The 14,884-nt window shown below is 42.0% G+C and overlaps 1 long non-coding RNA gene across 1 annotated transcript; it reads left to right on the top strand.

Annotated features, from left to right (window-relative positions):
* Window positions 1-2,545: 2,545 nt before the first annotated feature.
* LOC140214287 (uncharacterized) lies at window positions 2,546-12,326 on the top strand. Its single transcript, XR_011891272.1, has 2 exons — window positions 2,546-2,629; window positions 11,780-12,326. It is a non-coding gene; the product is annotated as an uncharacterized lncRNA (long non-coding RNA).
* The last annotated feature ends 2,558 nt before the right edge of the window (window positions 12,327-14,884 follow it).

Raw genomic sequence — 14,884 nt, 5'->3', positions numbered from 1 at the left:
GCGACCTCCTCGCCTCCTCCTCGCCCCTTGAACGCCCCCCCCCGCGGCAACCAGTTTTGCCCCCGTTTTTCTGCACGACGATTGGTCTCCCTGCCGTTGCCCTTGGAAACGCGCGGATCTTGAGTTTTGCTTGTCTTTTTCTTTTTCGTCCGCGCCATTTTCCTCCTGAGCACGGCTGGCTCGGCGCTTTAGCTCGGCGTAGCGAACGTTGTACGCTGTGTTTCCTGCACTGTGTGCTAGCGCTATGCCGGGCTGTTGCGCATATAACTGCAGCAAGAAGCTTGAAGATGGTTTTGCCATTTTTATGATACCATAAGGAAAGCGTGACGTCTTGCGCAGGAAGCAGTGGCTGCATGACATTGGCCGAAAGAACTTTGTTCCGACAAAGAACAGCGTTGTTTGCGAGCTGAGGCGTCTTTCTTATAGCTAGTAGCAAAGCATCCCGTAATGCTGCATTTTTTTTTCATTCTTCCGGCCTGCTCACCAGCGTTTTTGTTGCGGTTGTCCTCAGTATGCTTAATATTCTGGGGCGGCTCCATCACCTCGCAAGTCGCTAACTGTTGTTATTCAGTCGGAAGTGCAGCATTAAAGATTCTGCTTGGCGCCCTGAAAAAATTAGGGGCAATTATATCCGTGGTATTGCAGGTGATGAGCGTTAGCTAGTCAACATGGAGCTTTTTTTTATGTTCTAAGGCGAAAGCCTTTAGATCTCTATGTTTCAAGGCCGCGTTGTAAACTGGATGTATCACGTGACCCAAGGAAGGCCAGAGGTGACCCAAAGCATGTCCACCCCTGTATAAGAGAATGATTACCCAAGTTAATTCATGAATCATTAGTGATTGATATACGGTGGATTAGGGAGGATTAAGGTTGATAAGAGTGTATTAAACAAGATTAGGGTGGATTAGAGTGCATTAAGAAGGATTAAGATGCATGAACAAATATTAAGGTGGGTGGAGGAGGATTAAGGCGGATTATGGTGGATAAGGCTGAAGGGTTGATGAAAGGGTATTCAGACCGATTAGGATGAATTAACAAGGATTAGGGAGGATTAAGGTGGATAGAGGGAGATTAAGGTCGATTAACGTGGATTAAGGTGAATTAGGGTTGATAAAGGAGGATTAACGCCGATTAGGATGGATTAGGGTAGATTAAGGTGGATTAGGTATGATAGAGGTGGATTAGGATGTGTTGAGGTAGATTGGGACTATTAAGCAGGATTAAGTTGGATTAACGTGCATAAATAAGGATTAAGGTGGATGAAGGAGGATTAAGGCGGATTATGATGGATTAGGGTTGATACAGGAGAATTAAGACCGTATAGGATAGGCTAAGGTGCATTAGGGGCGATGTAGGTTAATTAGGTTGTATTAAGGTGGATTGGGAGTATTAAGCTGGATTAGGGTGGATGAAGGAGCATTAAGGTGGATTGGTGTGGACTAAGGTGAATTAGGGTTCATTGACTATTAAGCCCGATTAGTCTACCATAATCGTCCTAATGCACATTAATCCACCGAATCCACATTCATCGACCTTAATAATCCTTCCTTCATAATCCATAATCCACGAAAGTACTCCTTAATGCACCCTAATCCTCCGTAATCCTCCTTAATCAACCCTAATGCTTCCTCAATTTAATCCACCCTAATCCACGATAATCGTCCTTAATTCATCTTAATCCACCCGAATCCACATTTATCTACCTTAGTCCACCCTAATCCTCCCTCATTCCCTTTAATTCACCTTAGCCCACCATAATCCTCCTTAATGCACCCTAATCCTTCTTAATCCACCCTTATCCTTCTTCATGCACTTTAATCCACCCTAATCCACTATAATCGTCCTTAATGCACCTTCACCCACCCTAATTCACCTTCATCAACCTTAATCCAACCTAGTCCTCCTTTATGCACCTTAATCCACCCTAATGCACCTTCATCGACTTTAATCTACCGTAATCCTCCCTAATACACCCGAATTCATCTTCATCAAATCACTAATCAATCATTACTTTGCTAATCATTAATCATCTCTTAACGCGGCTGCACATGCTTTAGTTCGCTTCCAGCCTTCCTTCGGTCACCTCATATTTTCTGTAGCTCACAACGGGACCTTGAAACAGAGGTCTAAGGCTTTCGCTTAATAAGCCACACACAAAGGGATGTGTCTCAAGCAATACTGGATCAGACGCACGAAGTAAAGCATCTGATCATGTGGCAGAAAAATTGTCTGGAGTATAGAACTCGCCTCAAAGCTCCCTTTACATCGGTATACCCCGTTCATACGGCTTCAAGAAAAAACCAACTTCCTCATAAACGTTGCCTCCAGCATTATCGATGCTGTTATTTGCATTTCTCAGAATTTTCAACCCCACTGGGGCGCGCAACTGGCCCAAAATAACACGCCTCCATAGAATCCTGCGGCCCGTCCACGGGAGCCCAGGAGGAATAGCGTGCCGTGCGCAGTCGGCGGGCGAGGAGAATCGAGGAGGAAAGCGCCGTGAGGAGGAGAGTGTCGCTACTTTCAAATTATCAAGGGGCTTTAGTGTTTCAAACATGGCGTCCCCCAGTAGCACCAGCACTCTGCGCGACTCGCATGACAATTCACCGTGGTTTTTGTTCCAGGAAAGGTAAATGAAGTTTTTTTGCGATGATTGCTTATATTGCGGTAGCATTTAGGAGTCCCGTGATGTTTCTGTTGGCGTGCATCACATTTGACTAAGCGTCTCTCGTACGAGCGCCCTTGTTTCAGAGTTGAATCATAGGCTAATGCTAGCAACTTACTTGATCGCTCTCTTTTTCTTTTCTTGTTGTCAGTACGTAACATGGTGTTGAGAGCAATGTACCAAGAGGAACACGACGAAAAAGGTTACGTGTTATCCCCGAGCGCAGGGAAGAAAGAGTGTCTTTTCGCCTGCTGCGGCTCTTGACTTTGATGTAAGGCAACATCGAGAAGAGAAGACAGGCAAGCTGTAAGCATCAGTTAAAAAAAAAAAAGAAGAAAATGAAGAATTCCACTAGGAAGTGAGAAATAACGGCGTAGGCGTGTTCAGATGAGGACACACTTGGGGGAGTGCCGACTATTCTTTCTCAGCGAAAAATTTTGTATGAAGTGGGCATGTGCTCTAGTGCCTCTATAGAAAAGAATCAATCAACCTTTGTGTTAAGAAATTCAGCGCGAATTTGGAGAAAGTCTAATCGCGGAGAAGAGCATTCTTGCGACTTTCAGATTTTGCAAGCTTGAAGACCAATCACTTCAAAAATAAAACTTTGTACACTGCCAAACATATTTTTCGTAATATTAAACTATTGGAACTACTGGCCCCAAAAAACTTAGATTTATGCCACCCACAATCTTTTTTTCTTTAAGTTGCCGTACTTTACAGTAAAATTTTACAGTACACCCTCACAGGAGTCATAAATCTAGTGCTGCAAGAACATTCAGCATTATTTTAGGCAGAAAGATTGGTCCTATTTTTTAGAGCCCTATGATGTGTGTAGTTGTAATAATAACATCAAAGTTACATTCACATTGCATTCCGAACTCGCTGTTTTTCTGTTACTAAAGAATAGTGGCCTAGATTCTGCAGTTCTTGCCTCTTCCGACTCACGAAATGACAAACTTGGGTTTTCGGGGCTCTGGTATCCACATTTTACTTACGGTACGTTAAGGTAGCAAGCATGGGAGAGCGGGCACAGCGAGCTGTTTAATACCCCTGTGACATAAGCACCCACAAACTTCTTTTAACATTGCCGTCTTTATCTCGAGGGAGATGCACTTGGTGGCACACAGTCACCCTTCCGCTAAGGGAACTTAATGGAGCTTTTGGTCAAAGGAGATTGGTGACACCCCTCGACGGCTAAATGGAGCACTCTCGTGCCCATACTGGTTGTTGTAAAATTGAGATGGTTTGCATTAAACTTTATTGTTGTGTGTGTTTAGAACGTTTGTATTGAATTAAATAAAAGCTCAAGCACAGTTCAGCAGCAGTTGTACTTGCTGCTGCACAATACCCTTGACCTAGGCCGCTTGGCACAGTGTTTTTCTCGTCTTTCAGGGTGTTTGCATGAACCCGACAGAATCAGGTTGAGCCAGCTTGTCGGGCTGGAATATACCGTATTTGTTCGAATCTAGGCCGATAGTTTTTTTCAAATAATCATATTCCAAACCTAGGGTCGGCTTAGCTTCGAGGATTTAAAAAAAACGTGCCAGTTTTTCATTGAAACTACTAAATATGGTGCATAGCTAGCGCCATCTAGAAAAGTCAGTATCGCAGCCGCTACTAGCCGTGCCAGTAGCCAACCGTACACAAGCGAGGTCGCCATTTTGACCTGTGTCGTGTCGGCCGTGGTGTTATCACGATGGCACCAAGCAGGAGATGCCACTACAGTCGTTTTAAAGCGGAAAAGTTGTGATAGCCGCAGAGGCATCGTCGAACCTTCAAGCCGGGCAGCACTTCAGCGTCGACAAGAAAAACGTCCGTCGTTGAAAGGGACAACAGCAGCTTCTTGCGTGCGCCGCAACAAGGATGGTATTTAGCGGACCAGAGAAAGGCCGTCGCCACGAAGTGGAGACAGTTTTGGCCGACTTTGTTCGGACGCAGAGAGCAGCTGCCCTTCCAGTGACAACAGAAGTGCTCCAAGCGAAAGCTAGGGAACTTTCGAGGGAGCGAGGCCTAACGCGAAATGATTTCAAAGCCAGCCGGGGCTGGCTTCAGAAATTCATGAAGTGCTTCGGCTTCAGCCTCCGACGTCGCACTTCAATCACCCAGAAGCTGCCAAGCGATTTCGAAGAAAAGCTGATAGCTTTTCAGCGCTATGTGCTGCGAAAGAGAGAAGCAGCAGGCTACAACCTTGGGCAAATCGACAACGCCGACCAGACGGCTGTGTATTTTGATATGCCAGTGCCGTACACCGTGAATGAAAAGGGTGCCAAGGAGGTGAAGGTGCACTCTGCGGGCTACGGGAAGCAGCACGCAACTGTGATGCTGTGCTGCAGAGCTGATGGACATAAACTCCCTCCTTATATGATATTTAAAAGGAAGACACTGCCTGCTCGAGAAACTTTCCCAAGAAATGTCATGCTCGCTGTCATACCGGGCGGCATGATGGGCCAGTCGCAGCCACGTGATGTCTGCATCAACAAACCTTTGAAGGATCGTCTGCGGAAATATTACACGGACTGGTTGACTGATGAAGCCCACATGCTAACGGCAACGGGTCGCATCAAACTTGCATCACAATCGCAGCTTGCGGGCTGGGTAGCTGCAGCATGGGACGACATCCCAGGTACTTTGATCGTGTGCTGCATTTTAGAAAGTGCAGCATATCTAATGTGCTTGACGGTACCGAAGATAGTGCACTGTTTGAAGGTGACAGTGACAAGGAACATAGCGACGAGTCTAGCAGCGATGATGACGTCGAATGAGCTCTGCACGTTCAGATTCAATAAATGCTGTTTGCATTTTGTGAACGCTGTCCTCACTTTTCTTGTTCGGCCTACATTCGAGGTAATATATATATTTTTTTGTTGGCTTTGGACTTTAGGGACTCAGCCTAGATTTGAGTAAATACAGTACCTGTCAAGTTCACGTAAACATTAGCCGGTTGGACTGAACAAGCGTTGAGTTGGGCTGCCCAACTTGTTTGCAGCGTGTATGCACACGTAGAAGGGTCGGGCCCGCCAGTGCCAAGACTTGTGCAGGAACACTGTGATGTCGCGATTTAGGTGCCAGCAGTGGGAATAGCATCAGGATGAGGCCAAAACAAGCACTGTGCAGCCCAACCTCATCGTAGCAATAAGACCCACGGAATAGAGCTGTTGCAGACAGAAACGAACCAGAAGCTCAGTTAGGACGCGTTGGTGCCTCAGCTCGACATTGTGTGCCATCGTTGTCTGGACTTGTCAGAAGAGAGTTCATGTAAGCGCGGTCACGTGGGGCTCAGTCAGCCCAATTTTTTACTGCCCACTTGCGTTGGGTAAATGTAAATGCAGCCTTTGTCGTGCTAGTCATGCAGGGGTAGACAAAGTAAGAAAGCTCACAAGGTGACCATTACATGAAATGTTGCGTTTTAGTACAGTTTGCAGCAGTTTGGGTTGCAGAACGCAGAGCCTACTCACTAGACCGCAAAGAAAAATGTCGATAAGCACAGGGTGGCTAGTGTGGCTGTCAGCACTGCTGTTTAGCGAGCGCATTTTGTTTTTTAACGAGGTGTATCTTTCATGCATCAAATATATTGAATAATATTTTTGTGGAAGGAGCGTTCATTGTAATAGCTACAAGCATAATTAGCAGTTAGTTACATTCTTGTACTGAATGCACCTCTCGCGGCTTCTTTTATAGGCCGTGACACAATCGCAAGTTCCTTGAGGTCGAACTCTCTTATCGTAAAGAAGTTTGTGGGTGTCTGTATGACACAAGCATAAGGCTAGTCTGGGTAAAGTACTACTGCCACTGCTCTCTTAATTAAGCTTGATATCTGAAATTCATCCCATTTACATGACCAGTGTATATGCGTAGTGGGAAGTGACGCAACTGCAGTGGAGGAGTCAGCTGGGTGTGTTTAGATAAGGACAGATTGTAGAAGCAGTTCCAAATATTTATTTTAGGCACGAAAACCATCCCACAGAATAGGACAGAGGCTACTTTGTCACAGAAGAAATCTCAATTGTAAAAAAGTGCGAAAATCGCATTATCAGGCCGCAAAATTTTGCAACTGGAAGAGCGCATGGTATAGAGAGTAGTTTTCTACACATTAAACATTTCACTATAGATCTATTGAATTAAGGTGAATTCAGTATGTGAAAGAACATTACGTTGTGCGACCTGACCAAGGAAATTCCTTATAAGTTGTGCAGTGTGCATGCACAGATTGAAAAAAAAATGTTCGGTTTGCATTAGTACTTACTTCTCTGAATGGTTACTTACTGGGCACAAATAACGCAAATAATTACATTCCGAAGCTGTAAACCTAAAGCTGCGGTTCTTCCACTTTTGTATAACTTCATCAGACACAGACCTCTCAACCCAAGCTTTGAATGATAAACCCGCCGTGGTTGCTCAGTGGCTATGGTGTTGGGCTGCTGAGCATGAGGTCGCGGGATCTAATCCCGGCCACGGTGGCCGCATTTCGATGGGGGCGAAATGCGAAAACGCCCATTTAGGTGCATGTTAAAGAACCCCAGGTGGTCAAAATTTCCGGAGTCCTCCACTACGGCGTGCCTCATGATCAGAAAGTGGTTTTGGCACGTAAAAACCCATAATTTATTTTTTGAATGATAAATTAGTCAATCTCTATTAGCCTCGTCATAGCTTCGAAACGGCCCTTTATCACAATAATGATTCTGGCTGCCTGTGCATGATTGCCACCAACTCCAGCTATTGTGAAATTTGTTTTCTTGGAAACAAAATTGGAATAAGTATGCTGTTGACCTTGATAACAACCCCCATCGTTGAACAGTGAAGTGAGTACCTTAGTATATATGTTGCATATTTTTATCAATAACAAAACATAGCAACATAATTTTGCAGGACACTGATCACAAGAGATGAACGTCAAGTAATTTTACAGAAATCGGAAATTATTTTTATTTTCTGAAGACAAAAATAGTTGATATTCTGACTTATGATTTTTTTTTACATTTACCATCCAGTTCCTAGCGATAAAGAAAATGGTAAATACTCTTTTGTAAGTAATGTAGCACATTACGAATAGAGCAAAAGATTTTCCATACGTAAGCAGTTCTAGGCATACCTAACCAGGAAACCCATCCATCCGTCATGTAAGATGAATCGCTATAAAGAAATTAATGTGTAAAACAAAATAAATTCGAAAAGAAAAACGTTAGCAAAATTGAATTTTGAACCTAACACCCCACACTCCAAAACTGAGTTTCTTATGCACTGGGCTAAATACCCACGCTTGCTGAATATAGCTGAACCATATGAATGTTGTACCGGCAGTACAAAACAAATGTCAAGAACAGTTTCTGTGAAGGCTTTGTTGAAAGATTTGATGATGGTGGAATAAAAGCCATCTCTAGGACCACACGTAGAGCCATCTTGGAGCGTTGTGCATATCATGAAAACTCAGACTTTGGGAAAATGTAATGCCAAACACGCCACATCATCAATGCATTTCAGTGGTCACGGGATGCGCCTTGCATTGAGGGTTCCCTTCACCGACCGAAATGCCACTGATCTCCAAGGGCTCGTGTGCTTCGCATCTCGCAGCACAGATACACAAGGAGTCAATGAATTGATATAAGGAGTGATGAGGGGTAGTATTGGTCTTGTCACGGTTGCTACTGGTTCAGTGTGGGTGGATGAAGTGCTAAAAAGGGTTTATAATGATCAGAGCAATACTAGTAAGGTTGATAGTAGTTGATAGCAGTTGGATTGTGTCCCCATAAGGACAGATAAGTGTTAATAAGGACCCAATCAATTGCGATAAGATTGATAATGACTTATAAGGGTTGATAAGCATTTATATAGACCGGCCGGATCAAGTTTGAGAAGATTGATAGTGGTACTGGGTTGCATGGAGATGAGCAAGTGGCACAATGATTATGCATACTGGACAACACCTGTGGAGTTCCTGCATGAATTCTTTGAAGTTTAAGCCATCATTTCAAAATGCCGAATAAGCCACCAATTTTTTCTTGTATGTGAAAGTGGAAAGTTAGCATTTTTGTTCATGCCGTGCTACGATTAAACTCAACTTACCTTAATTCTGTGAGAGAGGTTGTATAGATGACTTTTCAATGTGTACAAAACTGTATTCTCTATACCACTCGCTTTTTAAGTTAGAACATTCTGAAACATGGATGTGACATTTTTGCACTTCATCTTATTCAAGATTTTTTCTGTGTGAAACGAAGACGTATGTGGGGAAAGTAGTCTCGGTTACAATGTGTGGATAGGTTTTTCTGCCTAATACAAATATGTTAACAAAAAAAATATTCTGGGCCTCTTTTGTAACTGTCATTAACTGATCACACACACATTACTCCTCTACAGCAGCGGTGTCGTTGCGATTTCCCACTGGCTGGTGCACCGGTCATATAAACGAAGCATTTTAGAGAGTAGTGCCAGTAGTAGTTTCCCAGACCAGCCTTCACCAGCTGGCTTTGCGCTCTCTTGTGTGCTTGCTACCTTAACATATGGTAGGTGAAATATTGATACAGGAGCCCTGAAAACTAAGGGTGTGCAAATATTAAAAAATATTGAATATTTTTAATCATACTCGACTCGACAATAGGTACTCGAGAATTTTTGAATATTCTATTGGATAGGAATATTTGAAATAAATTGAATATATTTCTTTCGGTGCAGGAGTAAACACGCTTCATAACGTTTGGTTTTAACCAATGTAAGCAAGTGCGTGATTTTGTGCTGAATTTCGCGATTTTATGCAGCTGGCAAAATTTCATTTGTAAAACATGCTTAGCCGCTGGACTTCTAAGCTGTGCAGGGAAGCTAACCTCTCTCTGGCAAAGGACACAGATTTGTAAACAGCGAGGGTGCACTCTTTTGCAGGTTGCAATCCTGAGCTTATTGCTTGTCAGCAAATTCGATGAGTTTCGGCAGGTACAGGGTCAAATGCCCCTGAGTTTCCAGGAAATTCATGCAGTATAACAGGGCACAGGTTGGTGAGAACAGACAACCAGTGGAAATTATTCAATTTTCAAGAGATAACAATCTTTTAGTATACCTTACTAGTTTATTTTTGTACCAATGACAATGTAATTGCAGTGTTCCAACATGTTAAACCAACTTGCTAATAAATGCATGTGCATATCATTTGATATTCGATTGTAAGTAATCATATTCAAACATTTTTATATTTGCACACCACCTACTGAAAACTCAAGCTCATGTCATTTCGTGGCTTAGAAGAGGCAAAAAAGGTGCGATATTAGTCGCTTTTCCTTACTAACAGAAAAACAGCGAGCTTGGAATACAATATGAATGTAATTTCGATTTTGTTATTCTACATACGAGGAAAATTCCAAATGAAAGTTCTCCTATTTTTGGGGGACATAAAGAAACTGTTAATACAGTGTTGGCCACACTGTTGTGAGTGGCGCTTCCTCCACTCTCAAATAAGCCTGTGTGCGCTTTGCTCGGATGCTCAGTCTTGGTTTGGCAGCCATTGAAAATGAAGCTCCCGTTGAACGCTACTGCCAAGTGTGAAGTTCGCGCAGTTATTAAATTTTTTAATGCAAAAGGTGTAAGCAGGTTGAAATTCATAGATAATTGATGGAAGTGTATGACCAATTGTGCATGGATGTCAAGAACGTTTGCAAGTGGTGTAGAGAGTTTACAGCCAGCTGTACTGAAATTCACGACAAAGAAAGGAGCGGTAGGGCGTCAGTTTCCAAAGAAACAGTCGCGAAGATTGAGGTCATGCGTGAAGATTGAGGTCATGCGTGAAGATCGGAGGGTCACTCTGGGTACTCTCTGCATTTTGGTTCCGGAGGCTTCCCAAAGCACCATCCACAGGATTTTAATGGAAACGTTGCAATATCAAAAGGTGTGTCCAAGATGGGTACCATGGCATTCCACTTTACACCTGAGACTAAACAGTCCCACGAGTTGCGGCATCCCTCTTTGCCCCAGCCACAAAAATTCTAACACAGTCTGCCGATAAAGTCATGGCAACTGTGTTGTGGGACTGGAAAAGGGTACTGTTGGTCAACTTTCTGCCTGCTGAGACAGCAATAAACACTGACAGATATTGTGAAACAACAAAAAAACTCTTAAGGGCAATTCAGAACCGGAGAAGAGACATAAGGACCTCCCAAAGTCGGTCCTTATCTGAACGCACCCTATATGTAAAGACGTCTTGAACAAGTACAAGTGTTTCTGACTATCTCTTGGTAAATTAGTGCTCATGTAGCCAATCTGGGAGCGAAGAAGATTCCAGCATCTTCTTTGTTTTCTATATTTTGAACTTCACGGAGTCAAAATGCTTCAGTTCTTCCAGCCTGTAGAGCTCCGAAGAGCAATGTTTCGCTGTTCAACATTGCTTTTCTCATTGGCGCTGCCAGGCATGGTTGTTCGACACTATCATGTCCGTAACTTGATGACATCGTGGGTGCAAAATGAACAAGTAAGGTGGCAACCTGTGCTTTGGTACAATCACAGTGGGTTTTGTGATGGTGAAAGCTTATATTTCAATTGTTCTGATTCAGAAGAATAATCATTTCCGATACACTACTGTATGCGGCCTCTGTGAAGCTTTGTAGAAAAGATGGCCACATTGACAGTGAGCATGTATCGGATGAATTCTGTATGGCTCGGTTGAATATTGTCACTGTTAACCAAAGAGGTGACAACTATGCAGAATCCTTTTCGTATCTCCGAAAATATTCGACCAATCTGAAAAATTATTTCTGGCAAGCCTTTGGGAAGGGCAATGCGCTCGCTGCAATGCATATTTCAGTTTTCATAGAAAGTGTTTCCGGGCCCCTCAAGCTTTTTGTGGATACTCATGTACCATAAAACTAGTAATTACGAGGGCCACTTTTCTCGGAGTGTATCACTTAGCAAAGGGGAGGTTGTGAGCAGCGACAAATGTCAAGACAATGAAAGCTGTTCTATTGACTGTGACGAGGACAAAAGTACCCTTAGACTGTGTAAATAATTCTTCGAGGGGAAAAATGGGAAAATTAAGCCATTTCGTTTCAGTGCCTAAGCAAAGCAATTTTCAGGTGCAAGGTGGGCTAGTTGGTTTCTTGGCTGACCTGTGCAACGTGTCACATTTTTATCTTGCAGGCTAGACCACCTGTCCAGTCAGCTTGTTCGGCGAGTGGCTGGGTACGTAGCTGGCTGAAAATGCTGCCTGTGCACATAGTTGAGAGCACAAGCAAGGCAGCAGTACATGCATTATAAATTAAGATATAAGGTTACAGACTTGCAAATCACTGATCACCTTGGTTCAATTAGTAATTGCAGTTGGTACTACTGTGAAGCTGAACCAATTTTGCAGCCAAGTCTGACAAATTGAAAAAATTTAAAAGGTGAAATCTTCAACATGCACTTACATTAGTCTATTTTTTCTCCTCTCTGAGCAACATGCTAGTGTGAGCCTTTCAACTATAATACTATTGGTGGTTGCTTCTCACTGGTGTTGAGCAATTTTGTTTTTGGTGTGGAAGACTAAGCCTTTTTCTTTTGGTTGCATTGTGTATTGCAGTTTTTACCATGTCACCCGAAAAGTAGAGTAATTACTGTTTAAGAATAGACATACTGAGATGCATATATACATTGTTGAATGTAATTTCTGGTTGTGCAATAAAAATGCATCTTTTTCATAAAAGAATGGCTGTCCTCATTACTCTTTGATACAAGTGCTGGGTGGGGTGTTTCAGAGATCAAGTATCATTTACAGCAAGCACATATTTAACAACTGCACTGTAAAATGTAGCTCGTACTGGATCTACTGTATACACATATACAACACATTGACATTTTTTATTTAATAATTAAAAAATTTCTTCATGATAGAAATTGCAGTTTCGGTGCCTTAACTTTCTTTGCACTATGTGTTGCACTTGGTTAACTTGAAATGATCGGAACTGCTCACTTTTTAATTATTGGCATGAGATTGCTTCAAGACTTTTATTTCCGAGAATGATTATGTATTTATTTAAAATACCTTACAGGCCCAAAGGGCATTGAGTAAGGGGGGTTTAGTTATTACAATGAAAGTACAAGCAAACTAGTAACATCGAAATGTAATGCAACAAAGCAAATTGCAAAATACAAAACAAGGTTCCAATGCAAGTGAACAAAAATATGCAACACAACAAAATATTTATTTATTTATTTACAATACTGCCAGTCTCTACTGAGACCATAGCAGGTTTGCGAAAAAAGCACTAAAAGAGCATTTGACTGCAAGTGAAGAAGAAAGTGCAACACATCACAAAATGAACAAAATGGACTAATCGGACTAATTCATAATACAGAACTACTGCAAAAAATTCACCTCAAGCTTCTGACGGAAGTTATGTAGTATTACGTGTTATTGGTCATGTAACGCCCCCTTACACAATGCTTCCTTGAAGAGTCTAAGGTACATTAAATAAATTACTTTACAAGAAAACATGCACTTTTTGTGACGGCAAGAGATTTATATATTTCAATCCACAGGCTTCTTTTACTAGTCAGCACTTGAGCTGTTTGGCATTATGGAGGCACCTAGGTCTTATTTCACTTGTTGCCAAGCCAGAAACCTCTTACTCTTAGCGGTTTTCTATCCGGTGGAAACAAAAGCTTCTTAAGGAGTGCAAACTGCACTGGAGTGCACAGATATGTCTGTGTTGTAACTTGGGAATGGATGCCAGACCATCTGGCTCTCTCAGGACATCAGGTAGTATACATATACTGCAACACTGCAGTAACTTTTACACATACCATGTGTTTCAGTCAAGTAAATGTAAAAAAAGAGTTGTATATATTTGTGCATTTCTTCCAGTAATCCATTATTTGCTGTGGTGGACATCAGGTGCATATATTGAAATTGCTTATGAACATGCAAACAGCTTGCTCATTATATTTTTAGCTATTACTTTTAGGCCATGTAGTAATGAAAGTCAAAGCTAGCCAGTCGGGAAAGTATTTGTTAGTAGGTATGTCAACTGGCAGCAGCTTCAAGAAATGTGCACTAGAATTAAACGTTGCACGCAAAATTTTCACACACTGACCAAACATAGTTAGGCGCATAGACTAGAGAGCAAGATGTCACTGCATCTGGAATATCTTTAAACTGGTGCCACTTATGAAGCTTCTGTCAAATATTCTTCCTGCACGAGGTAGGTGCAGTTTGGCAATCACATGATTCCAAAGTAAAGACAAATTTGCATTAAATTTTGTTGGCATGTTCATTAAGAATTTGAAGATGTACACCTGTAATTTACTGAGACTAATATTACTTGAATCCCCTAATCTGAGAAAATATGTATTTATTATCCACATAAAATTGTTTTAACACGTAGTATAGTTAAGTAGTCTCTATTTATTCCTGACAGTACATTTAGTACTATGCACCTTTCGTTATACTAATTTGGATGGATATCGCAGGAGTTTTGTTGAGTGTTTGTTTTGTTGAGTTTTGTTGAGGTGCACATAGCAAGCACCCAGATGTTACTAAATATTCTCTTCAAAGAAGAAAATATATTGGGTGCCTGACAAAACAGTGCCGAATACACACTTGAAGCCGTGTTAGACCTTTAACATTGGGCACTTGAGACTGCAGTTAATCGAAATGTTCTGTGTAATGTATGGTGTACAAACACATTGTGCAGGTGGTGCTTGTGGCTGAGAAGCCTGTGTGTTGAATGATGTGTGAATATCTTTACTGTTATTGAAGAGATGTAAAAAATAGACAGCGAGAAGGGTGCATGTACATGCGTGCCTAACCGTACACAAAATAAGGTTTATCCAAACAAAGTGCCACTACCAACTGAATTTTCTTTCACAGTACAAGTTTTCTTTTTTTTTTTTTTATAACACCCATCATGATTGGCTAAGGCAGAACTGTTGCTAAGCATGAGACAGTGGGATTAAATTGCAGCCACAGTGGCTGCATTTTGATGGAGTCAAAATGCAAAAACATCCATCTGCTGCCTGCATTGTAATGAATGTTAAAAAAAACTAAATCGTCAAAAGTAATTGGAAGCCATCCACTATGGCGTGCCTCTTAATCATACGGTGGTTTTGCTTTAAACAGCAGAATTTCTTTTTAATATATAAAACTCGAGGTGCACATGGGTATTGTTCCTTATACTACAGCATGCTGGAGAGCAATTCCCGTGTTGTACAATGAAAGTGATGTGTTGCTGACATACATTTCCGAATTTCTTGATATGAAATGCT

This window comes from Dermacentor andersoni, chromosome 11, assembly GCF_023375885.2.
Source record: "Dermacentor andersoni chromosome 11, qqDerAnde1_hic_scaffold, whole genome shotgun sequence".
NCBI lineage: Eukaryota > Metazoa > Arthropoda > Arachnida > Ixodida > Ixodidae > Dermacentor > Dermacentor andersoni.
The sequence above is the reverse complement of the archived record's forward strand: the minus strand, read 5'-3'. Positions and strand labels throughout refer to the sequence as shown.